Source organism: Lepidochelys olivacea (assembly GCF_965140295.1).
Source record: "Lepidochelys olivacea isolate rLepOli2 genome assembly, chromosome: 4".
NCBI lineage: Eukaryota > Metazoa > Chordata > Testudines > Cheloniidae > Lepidochelys > Lepidochelys olivacea.
In genome coordinates, this window is record NC_140414.1 from 34,258,901 (window position 1) to 34,271,292 (window position 12,392).

Sequence of the window (12,392 nt, forward strand, 5' to 3'; positions counted from 1 at the left end):
ATCTCAAAAGATTATATCTAAATGTAAGCCTCATATAATAACTTCCTGATGTCAACACTATGAGAGTAAAATGTTTTATGTACAAATACAGCAAGGTAATTTGATTATACAACCGGTTACTAATGTAAGCAGCAATCAAAAGTATAAAATGCTGTCATTAACTGGGAATTAGTTATTTGGCAATGCTTAAGCAACTTCTTACCAAACTCAGAATTACACAAAGAACTTCTCCAGAGATTGTTAAGAAGAGACAATGCCTTTTTAATGACTATCTGTTAAGTTTGAAGACTAAGTTTAAAAATATGACTTTGAGAGATCAAATATCTCTCTATAGAAAATAGGAGTATTTGGAATAATTGGAAGCAGAATTTCAACTCCGATTACACCCAGATGACACTGATCTAGAGTTAAACTCTTTGGCTTATGCAGATGACATCGTACAACTGGCAGACACATTCAATTTAATGATGATACACTTCACTACCTTGGAAAATTGGTGTAGTCGACTTTGACTTACAACAAATGTCAAGATGACAAAGGGGTTGGAAAAGAGACAATAGATAAAGTATTGAAATGTACCAGTGGTACAGTCATAGAACAAGTAAAATGCATACTTAGGAAGCTTGATCAGTAACAATAGGTGCCTCAAGAATGAGGTTAAAAGGAGCTACAAATGCTGCACAGAAGTTGATAAAATTATGGACTTTTAAAACATCATCCTTGGTACCAAAATGCAAATTTATCAAACCAGTGTACTAACAGTATTACTCTATAATCTGAAAGCAGCCTTATTAAATGAAACAGCCAGCCAGAAAACTGGATTCAGTAGAGATACAAGTTCTTCAGAAGATGCAGGTGTAAAATGGAATGATTTTAAGACAAATTAAGAAGTTAGATGAACAGTACAATGTGAAATCAGGCTACATTGTTGGCTGCAGTCAAAAAGATTATGATGGTCGGGACCCTGTAGAAGACAAACAAATGACAGGATGCCAGACAAAATAATGCAAATGCAACCAAGATCAGTCAGACTTAGAGGCTGATCACTGACTAGATGGTGGGACATTATACATGGACATGACCAGGCTGGTCTTAATGGAGGAAGAAGCCAGGGACAGGAATGAATGGTGACAATGTACTGCTCCCCGTGTCTGTAAAGATTCTTTGGGATGAGATGAAGAAGATAAAACCCTGACAGAACTAAAAGGGTATCTCAGAAAATGGACTCAATAAAAGAAAGAGTTAAAAATTTACTGTAAAGACATTCTGAGGATTTCCCACCCCAGAGACAGAGGGAATTAGAACCATGCCTTCACACACTACATACGAATGACCTGAAGTGCTACTAAGCCTATCCCATGAATGTGCTCAGTCAATGCAAGGCTGACAGCAGCTGATACCTGAATTTAGTCAATCCCGGAAAGAGATGTGCTTTCCTCCTCCAGTGAAACCACAGAAGGCTAGTATAAATCTCTCTGAAAAACACTCTGCTCCCTTTCCTCCACTTCACATCACGCTCAGCTCATTCTGTTCCTCTCATCCCTATAAGCAAACAAACACAGGAACAAAGCAGCAGCAGCCTTCCAGTGTAGCACTGTTTGTGCTGTTAAACATCAAAACGTTTAGATTGTGTATTCCTGGAACAGAGCCATCGGCAAACCTGGGCGAACAGAGAAATAGTGGGATTTAATTTGGATTTAAGATTCTTAATTTTCATTAAATTTGCCTGTCTCAAGATAACTTCTTTAATGGCTTCTTTTAAGTTGTTGATTTAAATATTTTGCTGGGTTTTGTAGGACTTAGTTCACTCACCTCTGACTATTCATAAACTATTTAAGTTATTCATGATAAACCAAACAAGATCCACCTATCTTTAAACAAAATTCCTTGTCCATCTATAAACTGTTTTAGTTACCTATGATACACAAAAACAAGACTCACTACTAATTTTGGAATTAATGTACTTTCATTTTACTTTACCTAGAAAAGAGCATCTCCACCAAAGCAGGCAAATCTCAAAAGTGGTAATCTCTGTTGGAAACTCTCCACAGAGAGACATACTGAAGAGACTGTAGCTGAAGTAAGCCTTTATTGTTTTGTTTTGTTTTGGTTTTCTTTTACTTTCATGAACAATAATATAGCCATAGTTTATAAGTGTGATTATTTTTCTTGTTTTTAATTGCGGTGTCTTCAAAGGCATGGCAAAGAATTGGATGTGAACAAAACAGTGGCAGTCTCATTCCTGAATTAGCATGAAGAGAGACAAATATTAAAATTTGGCCTACCATTTCTTGTTTCTCTAGTTTCCAAATTTTAGTAATTTTGGGGATAAAGTTACTTGAGAATTCAGCTGAACACACTTCTTTCTGTCCCACCCCATAACATTTTTTTCTAGGGATGCTTTTGCCAACTGTGACAATAATAATATGTCCCAGATCTTGCTTCTTTAAAGAAAAGAAAAAGAATGACGAGAAACCATTCCAAATGTTCTCCAGATTAGGTATAGGACTGCTTTCCTCTGTTAGATTGCTGTTAAATCCACCTCACAAGGGTAAGGAACAATCAGTTCATTGGCTCTGAAAAGGTAAAGTGCTAAGTATTATTACAATATGAAACGACATTGACCTTTCAGTGTAACGTCTAATGACAATTCAAGCAGGAGCTAGGCAACAAAACATTCCCCTGTCCCCTTGAGCATAGAAAGTCTCTGTATTCTGGACTTGCAGTGAAATATTCTGCAAGTGACAGCAAAGCCCATAATACTGTTCTCTTACAGACTATAGCCAAATTAGGAAATGCTGCTGCATAATAACTGTGAATTGTAAAACAGTGTATTGAACAACTTAAAAGGCAATTTGAATTTCTAAATTTAATAATTTTATTCCCTACAGCCACACTTTTATTTCAATTTTCCATCACTTATATGTAGAGTCCCATAACTAATATTCATTATTAAGGAACAGACATTTCAGTTTTGCCAAGTTTTTGAATTATTAATAATGGTACAATCATTATAACAGCCTCTGTAAACATAAGATTGCCATTCCACCCAAGAGTACCTCTATTTGTGTAGCTATACCTGAATTCAGTCACAAGCAGCAATGTTTTACATTTTGTAATTTCCAAAGCATCTGTTGATCAAGGAACAGAAGGGGAAGGGTAGGGAGATAAGCAGGAAAAGCAACTAAGAGGTAGGTGCAAGATAAAGCAGCCCTCACCCTCCCACTCTAACTTACATCACACTATCCCCAACACTCCCAGGGCCAAATTCAGTGACTAAGTGACCAGAACTCCCAGTGACTTTGTAGAGAGTGACAGCTATCTATTTTAAAGTGAATTTGATCCCCACAAAATACCAAAATGGTGTAAATTACAATAGTTTTAGACACCTACTGAATGACAAATCAGCACAAGCCATATAGATGTTTTGTTATACTCCCATTTTCTACATAGTGTGCAATTCATTCTAACAGCTGCATCATCACAAAATTAGGCCCCCAGCCTCCTTCATCCACTGTGAACATTTGTAACAAGACCACCGTTGAAACAGTGCTATGGTATTTGAAAAGCTTTACCTAGAAGAAGCTATAATAAATAACAGTACTTTGGTAATATGAAGGAACAGGAAGCAGGCTAGGACTCAAATAGTGTATTTCACCATGAAAGCACATTTTCATTTGACACTGATCAATCAAAGGGGACCATTCTTCTGAATAACTGGACTGGTGGAGGCGGAGCATGCAGTTTATGATTATTCTGCCGCAGAGCAATTATCTAAGCATGCTAGCTAGCAAGTCAATTGTACTAACCACAGCAAAGGAAGGTATTTGCCAGCTTTTCAGTACTAAATTATGGGGGAAAGTCTGTGACATGACCTTGCAGTAATAAAGCAGTGGCTTTCTTCACAAAGATTCAGAACTGGGTTTTTCATCACTGAAAATGGGCTTACCATTCTTAAAGCAATTGAGAATGGGAAGCATAAAATTTTAGACACAATGTTCACATTGTCTCACTCCTGTGGTTTGGGAGATTGGGAGTCTTGGAGAAATAGCACAAATACAGTATTCTTTTTCAATGGCTAGAAAAAAAGCTGTGCAGTTTTTTTAGGCATTCTCCCAAGCCAGTGAATATCCTGCTAGAATTTTGGTCAAAACAAAGAGGGAGAGAAAGGAAGGAAAATGAGGCAGTTTTTTTACCTTGATAATCATTTAAGGATAGTAAAGAGCTGTTTATTTAAATATTAATAAAAAAATATAACTTGCAGGATTAGCCCAGTGTTAGTTCTTTGCTTGCTAAATTGCTTGCCCAAAAGGTGGTTTGGTACCAAATGAATATTTAGCAAGGTAGATCCAGACTCTCTCTAGAATTTGCAGAATAAATGCCATTTTTAAACATAAACCTGCCAAGATATAATTAAATACACAAATATACTTCAGCAAATGGGCACTGTATCTATGTTTAATTCATTGTAAAATTACAGAAATACATAAATCTGGTGATTTTATCAATTTATGCTTTTTACTCCATTTTTGCTCTCTGTGCTGTTCAGCCTTACTTTTCTTAATGTCAGTGGAGTGGGGAATCACAGTGGGGGAAGAGAGGCATTGCAGTCTAACTATTGTCTATCACCATTGTACCAAAATCAGGCACGGTCATGATGGATTGATTGACACAACCTGTTTCAGGACAGATGAACAATTCTGTTTTTAGGATTGTAATGATTTGTAAATTAGATGAATCAAAAAAACTGACCAATAGCAAAAAGCTTTTCCATGCAGTACCACAAAGAACTCTGGATGAGAAAAATGTGTTTAGTGAAGTGCAGGGTCATGACTAGCACTGCTAAGACAACTACAAACATTCATTACCTATCCCCTATTTGCCAATCATTTTTAAATACTATAAGTGAGTAGTTTCCAATATATCCCTGAAAACTTAATTTGATGCCTATTTAAATATATTTTATGTGTGGCACATTCATTTTCTCTACAACACAATAACTACCAGTCCTCTAGGGCACGAGTCACACGCCTGAATTTTATGTCCTTTGCTAGAACCTCAGTTATCTTTTTTGATTTTTCTTTCTTGTTGTTAAAGTGCAGATTTGGGAATGAGCAACAGGGGGTGGATCACTTGATGATTACCTGTTCTGCTCATTCCCTCTGGGGCACCTGGCATTGGCTACTGTCAGAAGACAGGATACTGGGCTAGATGGACTTTTGGTCTGACTCAGTACGGCCGTTCTTATGTTCCCCTGGTATTAAAAAGAGGAGTTGAATCGAGTCTCCCTTGAAAGCCATTCTGGGCGGGTGAATAAAGAAGAGTCACAAAATACCAATGCTTTGTAAGTTTTCAAAATGTTTTTAAAAGCTTGAGCAGCACCTCAGACCTTTAACTCCACTAGGTTCCTCCATCCTGACGTAAAGACTTTCAGTCTTTCGTTCTGTGTCTCTGTAACAGCTGAATAAACTCAGACTCGGAATAAATATTGACAAGGTTACATAAAAGTCACCATGCAGGTCTCATCAGCATTAGGGCTCCTTCCTCCCCTCTTGCACAAACTTGCATCACCACATGTTTTTGTAAAGTTGGCTTTATGACAAATTAAATGATGGCACCATACCAAATGGCCTACAGCCATACCACTCATCTTGTGCTGACAAGCTGAGTCAGAACTTGAATGGAAGACCTGCAGGAAAGCTCTGGTGCTGTAGGAAGTGATTCAGTAGGTGGCAATCCTCCCTGGGAGTCAGCACTGACACAAAGATAAGGACTAGCTTACCCATGTGAATTTAGCGAGAATTTCTTTGCAAGGACATCATGGAGTTCAGTTCTCCTAATTGTAGAGCAGACACGACAGACTTGCCAGCATCATCTCAAATTAACGATGTATACTGCATGACCATACTTTTGTTAGTCCCAGTTCAAGGAATTTACTGCCTTTGACATGCAGTAAGCTTTAACAATACACACACATGCATCCAGAAATTCACACACTGTATCTTTCTGGCTAAGAGGCCCCCATTTCTCCCACTCCATTAGCTTTTGATTTACCATTCAAAGCTAACTCCATTCTCTATTACTCCATAACTTCAGGGGAAACTGCTTTTGTGTTATTAAATACAGCAAAGTAGGTCTGCGGTGTTAATATTACAGGCCTGGGTGGGAGTACATTTGATAGTCACAAACTATTTGTCAAGTATTTACTGTGCTCCTAATACAAAAGATATTTTGCCCAGTTTGTCACGGACAGGAAACCACATGCAGTAGAAAACAAGACCTATTTTAAGTTGTTTGAGTGTGCACAAATGTTAGGAATTGTACCTCACGTACAGCCCATACTGATATTTTTCAAACAGTTTCATTTAGTCTTTATGCTTTACTTCACGCATCCCGAGACTAAAAAAAACCAAAATCCCACCTATTTAATTGGAAATAAATACCAGAGGCCTACACTCATGATTGCCTCTACTGCAGAGCGTACTAAACTAGCCCATTTATATGCTGGAAAGAAAGGAGGACAGAAGTTATCAGGAAAGATTTCAATTTCAAGTCATATTACACAGTGTGTAAAAAACCAGTCTTAACAGAATATCTTCATGTCCTTTTTAAAAAGAGGTGTACCCTTCATTTAACCTTGTTCTATAAAACACTATGAGTAATTGGAAAGATCATACTTACAGGGCCTGAATCTGCCACACTTACATTGTATACTATGAGCAGCCCCATTAAAATATGTGGGACTACTCGTGTATTAATTTACTTAGTGACATGAGTAAGTGTGGCAGAACTAGACCCACATCAAAGCGGTACAGATATTCAAATGCACTGCATATAAGTGTCACATGAAACATCCTCTTTCACTTTAAATGCTTTCCTTAGTAGTCTTTAACATAGGTACTGAACACAAGCAATAAATCAGAGTTAATTAATTCCAAGGAGCCAGCACTCATGCACCACTGCAGCAGAAGACAGCAACTGCAGATCTGTTGACTGTGTTGTGAGAGAAATTCCATCTGGAGTGTTTGGGAGGAGAGGGGGAGGAAATGGTGTTTTTTTTTTCCCTTTTGTTTTCAACAGCAGTTTTTCTTTTTATAAAAAACACCAGTGAATGCAAGATTGAACAGGTGGTTCAATATGGTGAACCATCAAACTGGCAAAAACTAATCAAGTCTGTGAGAGCCTGGAGGTCCCCTGCCCGCTCACCTTTTCCAATATTACCCTAGTAACACAGGCTACGTGCCAGTCTATGCAATGTTGCAAGATGATATATTGTATCTTACAGCTCATCTTCCTCCATACAAATTGTTTGTCGTATATTCTGTCAGCTTAACCAGGATCAGAGGGTTAAAAAGGAATACTAGCTCTGGCTCAGTGAATCCGTAACATTGTATCTCTTAATGAGACATTGTGTATCTTCCCAGGCTCTCCATTAAAAGGGATCCAATTCCGAATCCTGGAATTAGTAAGCATGAATCACCACCACAAAACGTGTCTAAAATCTTTTCTGTCCCAATTTCCCCCTCCACCCATTTCTTTAAGCAGCACAGAGTTATACTAAATATGCCTACAAAGGTTTACAGACGTGGGCACTTCTTTGTGATTAAACACAACAAACAGCTAACCTCAAGCTAGCTACCACGTACTACAGCAGGGTTAGCAATTCACCATTAATACTCTGAGCCATTCTCTTTTCTCCAATTGCAAAGTGCCTACGTGCCTGCATTTGAATAGCAGAAAAATGAATGTGTCGGCAACACTGAGTACATGCCAAAAAAGTAATACATTCAGATATAATATAATGGCACACTCTCGCTCTTTTCATGACCACATATGATCAAAGACACATTTCAGAAGTACTGTCTCGTACTCTAACTTGATTAATTTTTAAGTAATTGTATGCCTCTCTATGCAATAAACCATAGTTTGGCAGATTTGTAAAGAGAATTGGGGCACACTATCCTGCTCTTCCAAAACAGCACTTTCCATTATATTGGGGGATTGTTAACATTATCAAGGTCACATAAGAGACTCTGTAACTTCACACCCTTCCAGGTGCCTGATATGAGCAGCTAGAAAAATAAGCAATAAAAACAATGTTTGGCATTTGGAATATTAACATGAGAGCTGATTTGCAAGCTTATGATTTTGTCATCCTAGATCAGTGTCAGCGCAATAACAAGAGAAGAAAATAATTTAAAACTGCAATGTATTAACTATTTTAAACAGTCCATCAATATGCAGCATTTGTGAGAGAGAAATAAAGGCTAAAATGTTCCAGTAATACCAGCGTGTAACATTTTAATGCAACTAACAACCATTCAAAATAAACATCTTGATAAAGCAACTGTTGCCCTACTCAACCAGACTCCCCTACAAAAGTTAGGCACCAGAGTTTATGCTCTGGGTCTGTTCATGACAATGTATGGCAGTATACCGATGACAGAAGACTGACTCCTTGAGCAACATTATATTAACACCATGTCAGGCCTGCAGATTGTGGAATACTTCTTTCTATCACATGGTTTGTGACAGAATTTTAAAGCTACTAAAGCCACAAAGAAAAGTATAGACCAGCAGAGTCCTCGAGATATGTATAGTATCCATTTCAAATCAGTTTCCTGCAATCCTCCCTGTGCATTATAATAGCAAGATTTGTACTCTCAGCACGAGTTTTACATTAATAAAAATACATTTTTCATATGGCAAGATTAGCTGTAAAAACAAGTCCATTAGCAAATGTGAGACCTTCAATTATCATGTTGCTTAGAGTAAGATATAAAAACATTAATATTAAATATTTTACTGTGAAAAGTGGAAAAATCAAAACAAGGGTCACTTCAAATTTGAGAGGCTAAAAATGATGTCCTCAGTGTAATATAAGTTTTACAATTCCCAAATCTATAGCAGCGACTTCCAACACAATGCTCCTTTGTAAGATCCCAGTTTTGCTTCTTGTAGTGACAGAAACTATTTTTTATTTACCAAAGTTTCTCCAGCCAAAGAATAATGTACATGTAACCCCAGTATACAGAACAGATGGACATTCCCAAGTGAGATTTCTGCCCTCCTCAAACATACTTGATATTCCTAAATGATGTGATAGAGTCTTGGATGCCTTCACTAATGCTCTTGTGTTTGGCTTGTATCATGTCCACTCCGGAGTTATTTGGCCAATTCAGCCATGTCACAGGTGCCAAACATTGATGGGTTTAGATACATAGCCCACTTTGCTCTGAATTTGCAATTTCCTCTGTCAAATATACAAATATTCCATCTCAAAGACAGACAGACATACGTTAGGAAAGAGCAATGACACTAGCGAAGGCTGAGTCCCAAAAAAGAGTCAAGCCTATACATCGCTGGTTGATTTCAGCCAGGAAGTCACTAGCTGGCTGAAGGCACATACCAATCCAGCTGTGATACTAACAGAAGGAGAATGGCCCTGTTACTTGGGTGGCAGTCTGGGACTTCAGAGATCTAGATTCAATCTTCTGTTCCACCACAGACTTCCTGTGTGATAATGGGCTACTCACTGAGTCTTTCTGGGATTCAGTTTCCCACAATGGGGATATCAGCACTTCCTTACCTCACAGGTACATTGTGAAAAGAAATGCGTTAATGATTACAAGGTGCTCAGATACGATGGTAATGCGGGCCACAGATATACATACACACGCATGCACAAAGAGGACTAAATGCACAAAGCACTAATGAAGTTAAAAGCAAAGATAGGAAATCAACAGGTTCTTACAATCGGAGGAAAATACTGTATAAAGACCTATTAGCACAGACTGGGGAGGTCTAATGAAAAGAAACACCATTCTCTGTTTAGGGCAATGGCTTGTGGATTTATTGGTTTTGTCCTTTTCCTTCCTTTGTGTGTTGTTGGTGGCTCAGTCAGTAATATGTCGTAAGCATGGTCTAAGCTTGATATGGGCACAAGAGAGAACTCAATTTGGCCTCTGTGCTAATTCTGAAGATGTCAGTATTTGCCTGTGCAACTTTAATTCATCCCCCCCCACACACACACCTGTGACTATTATGATAGTTTTTAATTACAGGATCACATTTCCCCCCCCAACAGAATCTCTACCTCCTTCAGTGCAGAGGAGGGATCGTGCTCACTGAAAGAGCAGATACTCAATATTTAATTTTCTTCTTGCTCTTCAATGCGTGGATCCATGGCTATACTGCACACTATTAAAATCCTTGTTCTGAGGACAGAAATATTAATTAATTTTCTATGGGCTCATCACTACCATATTGGAATGCTTCACAAACATTAATTATTTTCACAGCACAACTGTGAAGTGAAGGGGTAATATTATCCCCATTTTACAAACGGGGAACCAGGGCACAGAGAGATTAAGATCAAAAGTCTGATAGTTTTGGGTGCCCAATTTGAGACACGTAGGACTTGATTTTTCAGAGTACTTAACAGTACATAGCACTTTGTCTGTTCAAAGCACAGTCCCCATTGACTTCACGTGCAGCTGTGAGAGCTTAGCACTTCTGCAAATCAGACCCCAAGGTCTCAAGTCAGGAACCAAGAAAATTAGGAATGTACGTTTAGTGGACCACCTGTGAAGTTTGATTATAGTGACTTGCCTAGGATCAAACAGGAACTCTGTCAGAGGCAGGGATAAAATTCAATTCTCCAGGGAGCATTCAACTGTCTTATCCATGAGACCATCCTCTCTCTTCCCTGAAATCCCCTGCCTCATTCCCTACCCACCTTCCAAGATGGACAGCCATCATTTCAGGAGGAAGAAGATGGAGGAGGATTAACTGTGACAGTGGGGCCTATTTCTGATCCCCTGTGAAATCATGCCTCCAAGCAGAGTTCCTCTGGGCGGTATCCACTGACTCCTTAGATACCTTTGAGAAGCAGCGAGTGTTGTCAGGGGTTCTCTGCTTGGTGTCTCCTTTCAGTTCCCTGATTTTTGCCCTATAACCTTCAGTCCCATCCTCATTTTTCATTTTTTGCCCCAGTATTTAGTTGCAGCCCAGATCCACTGACCCCTCCCTAAGTAGGGGGGGAGGGGTCCACCTAAGTAGGGGAGGAGGGGTCCTTTAGCTATGGCAGGCCAAGGCCTGCTGTCTCCTGGTATTTACAATAGGTACCCACCTTCCAACGTCTGCAACAAATGAGGGCAGGGAGTCCTGCAGACAACCGTCTCATTCACTACACAACCCTGATTCATCCCCACGAAGGTCCATCCACTTGGTTTTGTGTATGCAATTTCCTAGGTTTTAAAAATTGTAAATTATGAAAAGATAAATTCCACCATCTGGCATTATATCAAGACCCACATGGTTCATCAGCAAGGTTGTAACCTTTAGATTCACTGCACAGTCCTTTGCCACTTGAGCTAACTGAGTAGAGGATGACAACCTATGACTGCTATGCGGACCAGCACTAGAAGGAGATAAGACATATATTTTGTCAATGAGTTTCAAAGGTATTTGCTGACAGCAGAGGAATGGTGAGATTCTGGAATCTTGGTTCCAGTCCAGGATCTGGCAGGGGGTGTTCTCTTGTGAGAAAAGACTCACCAGTCTATTTAACACATTCTGTCTTATTCCCTCCAACTCGTCCCTGTCCTTTTTCTTCCCCAACCCTGGCTACTCATTCCAGTCCCATTCTCCTCACCATGTCAGTCCCAGTCTCCACCCCTCAAGCTTTTCATTCCACTCCCACTCTCCTTGCCCAGACAGTCCTAGTCTCTCCCTCCAGAATTCCCTTATCCTGAAAAATATCCCCTCCCACACTCTTAGTCTTATTCTTCCTGCTTGGGCAATTCCAGTCTCTCTCCCCTGTCCCCCCTCCCTCCCATTCCCCAACTACTTTTCTGATTTTTGTTTCTCCTCACCATTGGCCTCCACGTAGCCATACCCACATTCCCAGTCACCACTGGCTCCCAATCCCAGTTTTACTCCCCCAGGTCTTCATCCAATCTCAGTCTCTCCCGGTCCTCTGGCTCCCTGTCCCATTCTCCCAGCCAGTAGGCTAGTTCTGATGAGGAGCCAGAGTACCGGTGGGGGGAGGGATAGCTCAGTGGTTTGAGCATTGGCCTGCTAAACCACGGGTTGTGAGTTCAGTCCTTGAGGGGGGCCATTTAGGGATCTGGAGCAGAAATTGGGGATTGGTCCTGCTTTGAGCAGGGAGTTGGACTAGATGACCTCCTGAGGTCCCTTCCAACGCTGATATTTTATGATTCATCTCTTTCCCTCAGTCCTACTCGTTCCCAATACTATCTTCTTCCCCAGCAAGTTCCAATCTGTGTGCCCATCCAGTCACAATCTCCTACCTTAATCAGTCCTAGTCTGCTCATCTCAATGCCCAGGCCTCATTTTCCTCTCCCACTTCTACTCCTAGTCCCTCCCCA

The 12,392-nt window shown here is 39.7% G+C and overlaps 1 protein-coding gene across 2 annotated transcripts in view; it reads right to left on the reverse strand.

Moving 5' to 3' along the window:
• Positions 1-12,392, reverse strand: part of PPP3CA (protein phosphatase 3 catalytic subunit alpha) — a 330,643-nt gene that overhangs the window by 134,511 nt on the left and 183,740 nt on the right. The gene's annotated exons all lie outside the window — the stretch shown is intronic.